At 48.5% G+C, this 7729-nt stretch overlaps 1 protein-coding gene across 1 annotated transcript in view; it reads right to left on the reverse strand.

The window, feature by feature from the left end:
- LOC118748873 (microtubule-associated protein futsch) overlaps nucleotides 1–7729 on the reverse strand; it is a 509684-nt gene that overhangs the window by 17891 nt on the left and 484064 nt on the right. The gene's annotated exons all lie outside the window — the stretch shown is intronic.

Raw genomic sequence — 7729 nt, forward strand, 5'->3', positions numbered from 1 at the left:
ACTTCGCCTCTAACTGAGTGTGCAGAGGTGCTTGTTATTATTTGTTGGCTTCCAGAAAGTCGCAGGATCGAAGGCCGTGAGCATGTTCACACGATAATAATCATTTTTGTTATGTACTTCCGAACCAAGAAACAGCATCTATGAAGTACAGAATGAAAGCGTATTCAAGCGAAAAATTCACCAAACAAAAATCTCTACAAAGCAGCAGTTTTGCACTTCCTCATGGAGTTCTTCCAGCTCTGGGCATGCCACGATATGGTTTATTTTTTCTCAGTGTTCCTGAAAGATATACTTTTATTCTTCTTGATAAACATGTTTAGTTTTTCAGTCGAAGCTTGCTTAGCCCTTAAGACCAAGACTAGCAATCTTGCACTCAAGCGGTTCCACTGGTATCATAACCTAATAACCATCAAACACCTCGGTAGTGTAAGAGCGCAGACAACTTATTGAATATCTACCTGATAAACTCGTACGAATGGACAGAAACGCTCTAACTCTGAAAGAGTTCAACGAGGCTCGCGAAGCTAGTAACAGAGGAAGAGGATAGCCTCTTGGCGGAAAAAGAGGATCTGCTGAACCTGCTCTAAGGAGCACAATACTGTTCCATTCGTACAACTGCCATAGAAATTGTTACAAAGGCCAGTACTATCTGGGCTCGCGATTACCGAATCATTAATGGTAGCTCTGAAACTGAATTGATTGCTGATTTTTCATTAGGTAAACTTCTCCCGCTTACAGCTATCTAGAATAACGGCAGTTTTCTTACGTTAAATATCTACAAAATTCTTATACCACATCGCAAAATTTTTATTTTCCTTTTTTCTATTCATTACTACCTTTCTGTCTTCTTCTTTCCAGGATGGAACCTTTTCCGTCTCCGACTTCTCGGAGGCATTTCAAGAGCACGACGTACAGCGTGTGCTACGCGCCTACGCCGACACGATCACAATGAATATCCATTGTGCCGATGCCGGTCACTGGCACAGCGTGCCACACAAAAGTTTTGCACGCCTCTGTAAAATACGTATTAATCCCGTGGACGTGCTGGATACAAGCAGTGAAGGTATCAACGCCTTTATTGGTAAGCGAATGGAATGGAGGCTTAAACAAGTTCTTTATTTACACTAAACCAATATGTACTTTCTTCCTCCGCAGATTACCTGGCACCCATGCTTGTGCCTACTTCACTGCGTGAACTGCTTGAGACTTCAGATGTTGTGGGCAATATACGCTTTACACATCCTACACTTTACGTCTTCCCAGGTGGTCAGGGTGATGCTGCGCTCTTCGGCATCAATGGTTTTAATATGTTGGGTAAGTATCATGTAACTTTCTTATACCCTTTTATAATTTCATCCACTGCCTCTCTCTCTTTCTAATCTCCAGTCGACGGCGGTTTCAACCGCAAGGCTTGCTTCTGGGATTTCGTACGCCACTTGGATCGCTTGGATGCCGTCCTCTTGACACGCCTTAACAACAGCAACATTCAGGGCATAAGTTCGGTGGTTTCGCGTAAGCGTGACGCTCACGTCTATCCACAAATCGGACATTTCTTCGGTAACGTGCCCGATCGCAAGGGTGGCCTGCCCAGTCCCGACGGTGATAAGGATCGCGACCCTCTTTTAGTTGATCTCTTCGAACATGGCCACAATTTAGTAAGTGATCTGAAGTCGCTGGACCTGAAGCCGCAAACCTGCTATCGCAATCAAGACCCTATCAATTTGTACCACAAAGTTGGCCATGGCACATTGGATATGTATGTGATCAGCCCCGCTCGCGATTCCAAAGAGGTTAAAGAGTTTTTAGCAAAATGGCACTCAGGCGATCAACGCTTATTCGCCGCGCGCGATTCGCGCGAGTTCAACTTCCCACTGCAGAACTTGGTGTCCATTTGTGCATTGCTTGTCTGGCAGCCAGCCAACCCAGATGACACCATTACCCGTATACTCTTCCCCGGCAGCACACCAGATTTTAAGATACAGGAAGGTTTGGAAAAGCTCAAGCATTTGGAATTCATGAAACACTCTACATGTACTGCCAAGTCTATTGCACCAACTATACAGACTGTGGTGACGACACGTAAGACATTCAAGTCCGCCATTGGCGCGCCTATCGAGCCGATGGGCGTACCGTCCAAAGCAATTGGTAGATTTGCGCCGGTTGCTGCAGCTGCCGTGGCTATACAGCAGGACAATAAAGCAAAAGAGGCCGCAGCCACTGCCGCCCAAGTAATAGAAGAGACCAAGATTGGAAAGGCTGAGGCTGAAGTCGAGAAGATTGGTCTGCAGAAGAAGGAAGACTCCGTGGACACTGACGAACCTGCCGCTGAAACCGGTGATGAGGCTGTACCTGAGCCGGTAGTTGAAGCAGAGAGCAAAGAGGAAGATAAACCGGATGGTGAAGCGGCTGAAGAGGATAACAAAGAGAAGGAGGCCGAAAGCGAGAAGAAGGTTGAGGTGGTTATAGTGAAGCCACAGCAACAAGCTGCACCACAAAAAGAGGAAACGCCAACACCCGAAGTCATTAAACCCAGCAAAGCCGGCAAGGGTAAACCTGACAAGCCACGTGCCGAGGTAAAGCCTGTAGTGCGTTCCCGCATCGATACCAAACCGCCGAAATCAATGGAGCGCAAGGGCCTTAGGAAGGATTTGACCGCGGATAAGAAGGCCTCACCAACTGCTACGCCACGCAAAGAGCCCGCAGCAACAAAACCGCGTGATGTTAAGCCGCGTGTAGTTACACGCGCTACCAAATCTAGCCCCAGCAGCACGCCGGCCAAGAGCGCCAAAGATGCTAACAATCGCAAGGTGCTCGAGTCCAAGCAACAAGCTACACGTCAGGCTACCAGCACCTCTACTACCACAACAACACGCCGCGAGACCACGCGTACCAGTGCTGCTGAACGCAAAGAGACACGTACCCAGCAACAACAAGTGCAGCAGCGTAAGCCAATTTCACGGCGGCCACGCGGTGCTTCGCCAACGAAGCGTGCACCTGGCAGTCCCATCAAATCAGTTAAACCCAAAGCGGATTTGAAAAAGTCGCGTTTGGACAAAGGTGGCACCACCGACTCCAGTTTGGTTTCCACGCCATCAGCCGATGAGGCGACTGCTGCCAAGAAGCTGCAGGACTTGACCGCCTCACAAGAACTCGACGCCGAAAAGCAACGCGAACTCGATGATCTGAAGGAAGAGCAAGAGGTCGTGCGGGAAATCGAAGCGGTCTTTAGCCGCGATGAAATGAAACGTCAGAAGCAGTTGGCTGCGGAAATGCGCAAGATCTCCAAGCAGGACAGCACTACTGAGGCCGAGGAGGAGGAAGAGTATCTGATAATTGAAAAAGAAGAAATCGATCAGTACACTGAGGACTCGATAGTAGAGCAAGAGAGCAGCATAACGAAGGAAGAAGAAATACAAAAGCATCAGCGCGATTCCCAAGAGTCGGAAAAGAAACGCAAAAAGAGCGCCGAAGAGGAAATCGAAGCTGCAATTGCCAAAGCTGAGGCCGAAGAGCGCAAGGCACGGCTAGAGGGTGCTGAAGCGGAGGCAGAAGCTGGAGAAGAGGAAGTCGATGATGAAGAGAAGGCTGCAGAACCTGAACACAAGATAACCATACCTGACAAGTCAGAGATTAAAGCTGAAGTACAAGAAATAATCACTGCAGCCAAAGATATAGTCACTACGCGCACTGAAGAACAAATTAAAGCTGAGGAAGAACTCTCCTCGCCCACGCATGAGGAAAAAATAAGCAGCGCTAAGAAAACTTCCGACACCAAAGATGAACCCATAGACCAACCTGAGATCCTACCTGCCAACCTACAAGAAAGTCTACCAGAAGAAAAGTTCTCCGCCACAATCGAGTCGGGCGCTACCACAGCGCCAACGCTTCCTGAAGACGAACGCATACCGCTTGATGAAATCAAAGAAGACCTTGTTATTGAAGAAAAGTATGTGAAGGAGGAAACAAAGGAGGCCGAGCATGCAGCTGGAGCTGAGGCTTTGGCCGCTAAGCCAACGGAACCCATTGTAACGGCAGCTGGTATTGTCATTGAGAAGGTCGCGGAGCCAGTAATTGTCGGTTTAGCCACTGCGGAACGTGTGCTACCAATGAAGATGACCTTCGAAGCTCAACAGAACCTCTTACGCGATGTGGTGAAGACTCCAGATGAAGTCGCTGACTTACCGGTGCACGAGGAAGCTGACTTGGGTGTGTACGAAAAAGACACTCAGGATAGTGGAAAGGTTATTTCACACAAAGAAGAAATTACAAAAGAGGAAAAAGAAGCTGAGGAAAAAGATACATATGAGGAGAAGGAAGTAGAAGTTGAAGAAAAAGAGGAAACCGAAGCGAAAGTCGAAGTCGAAAAAAATATTGCAGAGAAAAAGTCGTCCGCTTCACCCGCAGAAAAACCACCATCTCATTCAGAGAAAGTATTATCGCCTGCTAAAAAATCTGTTTCGCCAGCTGAGAAGCCACCATCGCCTTCCGAAACACCTGCATCCCCAGCTGAGGAGGCAGCTTCACCAGCAGAGCTACTAGCTTCTCCTACAGACAAGGCCCCATCGCCTGCCGAAAAATCCGTTTCTCCAGCTGTTACCATACCTTCGCCTGAAGAGAAACCTTCATCCCCTGCAGAGAAAACACCATCGCCTGCCGAAAAGACTGTATCCCCAGCTGAGAAGTCGGCTTCACCCGCAGAGCAACCAGCATCTCCCACTGAGAAGGCACCATCGCCTGCTGAAAAAGATGTGTCCCCAACTGAGAAGGCACCATCGCCTGCCGAAAAAGATGTATCCCCAGCTGAAAAGGAACCTTCACCTGCTGAAAAAACTCTATACCTAGCTGAGAAAGAACCATCTCCTGCTGATAAGGCAACTTCACGCCCAGAGAAACCCGTATCGCCTACAGAGAAGGAGCCATCGCCTGCGGAAAAAGAGGTATCCCCAGCTGAGAAGGCACCTTCGCCTGCTGAAAAGGCTGCTTCACCCCCAGAGAGACCCGCATCGCCTACAGAGAAGGAGCCATCGCCTGCAGAAAAAGATGTATTGCCAGCTGAGAAGGCACCTTCGCCTGCAGAAAAAGATGTATCCCCAGCTGAGAAGGCACCTTCGCCTGCAGAAAAACCCGCTTCCCCAGCTGAGAAGTCGCCTTCACCCGCAGAGAAACCGGAATCCCCTACAGAGAAGGCCCCATCGCCTGCTGAAAAAGATGTACCCCCAGCTGAGGTAGAACCATCACCTGCTGAAAAGGCTGCTTCACCATCAGAGAAACCTCTATCTCCTACTGAGAAAGTACCTTCACCTGCCGAAAAAGATGTATCCCCAGTTGAGAAGGAAAGTTCGCCTGCAGAAAAACCTGCTTCCCCTGCAGAGAAGGCATCATCTCTTCCCGAAAAAGACGTATCCCCAGCTGAGGTAGAACCATCTCCTGCTGAAAAGGCTGCTTCGTCTTCAGATAAATCTGTATCTCCTGCTGATGTACCTTCACCTGCCGAAAAAGATGTATCTCCAGCTGAGAAGGCACCTTCGCCTGCAGAGAAACCTACATCCCCTACAGAGGAGGCACCATCGCCTGCCAGAAAAGATGTATCCCCAGCTGAGGTGGAACTATCTCCTGCTGAAAAGGCGGCGTCGCCTTCACAAAAATCTGTATCTCCTACTGAGAAGGTAGGGTCACCTGCCGAAAAAGATATATCTTCAGCTGAGAAGGCACCTTCGCCTGCAGAAAAATGTGCTCCCCTTGAAGAGAGGGCACCATCGCCGGCTGGAAAAGATATATCCCCAGCTGAGAAAGCACCTTCGCCTGCAGAGAAACCTGCATCCCCTACAGAGGAGGCATCATCGCCTGCCTTAAAAGATATATCACCAGCTGAGAAGGATGCTTCTCCTGCAGATAAGGCATCATCTCTTTCAGAAAAAGACGTATCCCCAGCTGAGAAGGAACCATCTCCTGCTGAAAAGGCTACTTCACCCTCAGAAAAAGCCGCATCTTCTACAGAGAAGCCACCATCGCCCTCTGAAAAAGCTCCTTCTCCAGCTGAGAAAGTCACTTCACCTGAAGAAAAAACAGCTTCACCTACCAAGAAGGAACCTTCCACTGTCACAGAAGAGACAGCTGCAAAAGAATCGCGCAAGTCGACAAGCACACCTGAAGAAAAGGGGGGCAGTGAAGTTACATCTGAAGATGAATTACCTGCCCATGTACTTGCAGCTATTGATTCCACTAAGCCCAAGGATCTAGAGGACACTGTCTCCATCGATAGTCCTGCGACTATTGAAGAAGCTATTGAGGTGGAAATGCAGAAGTCCCTACAAGCAAGCAGAAAAGCCTCACAAGAAATCAAAGAAGTTCAGGCTAAATCAGAATCTCGTAAAGCGTCTGTTGTATTAGATCAGGATGAGAAGAAAGGGGTAAAACCTACTCCCTCACCAAAAGAAGCTTCCACTTTTGAAAGTAGCATTGATGAAAAATCACCAGCAGCATCTGATGGAACTTCTCGTAGGGCATCTGCGGTAACGGATGAAAAGTCCGCGCTTCCATCGGCCGAAGCTTCACGTCGAGAATCTGCTGTTGAGAGTGTTAAAGATGAAAAGTCTGCGGCTACCTCCAAAGAACCATCGCAATCTGGCTCGACTCCCGAAAGCGTTAAAGATGACAAATCGCCCACCGCGTCGAAGGAGGTTTCAAGGCCGGAGTCCGTTGCTGAAAGCGTTAAAGATGAAAAATCAGCTCCCGTATCTACGGAAGACTCTCGGCCAGCTTCTGTTGCTGATGAAGCTGATAAATTAGAAGCGGAGACTGTGTCATCTCCTGTTGACAAAGCTCCAGTTAAGATTGATCCATCCGCGCTTACACTAGACCTAGAAGTTGTGAAAAGCGATGCCAAACTGCCAACGTCGTCTAGTCCGGTTGACGTAGCCGAAGGCGATTTCCCCGAAGTTAAAGAGACATCCACTGAAAGTAAAAAAGTTCCCGCAGAAGACACTGCTGTTTCAGGTGCAGAAACAGTTTCTACACCAGTAGACGAAGCAAAAGATCTCAAAACTGACACTGCTTCCATGGTTTCGCGTCCTGAAAGCCCTGAAGGAGAAAAGTCACCAGCCATCACCAAAGACAGCTCCCGAGGACCATCTGAGGATACAGTTCCAGAAGAGAAAGTCAAGCAATCTCCTGTGGTCGTTAAAGAGGTATTGAGTGTCGATGACGTCAAAGAAGAAATATCTCCATTTACTTCGAAAGCAGAATCTGCCACTACGAGCGTCAAAGATGAGAAGTCGCCAGTGGCTTCAAAATCGGATTCTGCTGTTGCGAGCGTGAAGGATGAGAAGTCACCTGTCGCATTGCAGCCAGAGACCGCTGATGCGAACGTCAAAGATGAAAAGTCGCCAGAGGCTTCGACAGAAGTTTCAAGGCCTGAATCAGTTTCCGTTAGTGAGAAAGATGATAAATCTGCTCTTGCCTCAAAAGAACCTTCCAGACCAGAATCTGCCGCAACGAGCGTAAAAGATGAGAAGTCACCAGTGGCTTCAAAACCGGAATCTGCTGCTGCAAGCGTTAAAGATGAAAAGTCGCCAGAGGTTTCGAAAGAAGTTTCAAGGCCTGAGTCCGTTTCCGAGAGTGTAAAACAAGATGAATCTCCTCTTGCTTCAAAAGAGCCTTCTAGGCCAGAGTCCGCTGCCGAAAGCGTCAAAGATGAAAAGTCACCAGTAGCTTCAAAACCGGAATCTGC

The sequence above is a fragment of the Rhagoletis pomonella genome, unplaced genomic scaffold (genome assembly GCF_013731165.1).
Source record: "Rhagoletis pomonella isolate Grant_MI unplaced genomic scaffold, Rhpom_1.0 Rhpom_scaffold_00013, whole genome shotgun sequence".
Lineage (NCBI taxonomy): Eukaryota > Metazoa > Arthropoda > Insecta > Diptera > Tephritidae > Rhagoletis > Rhagoletis pomonella.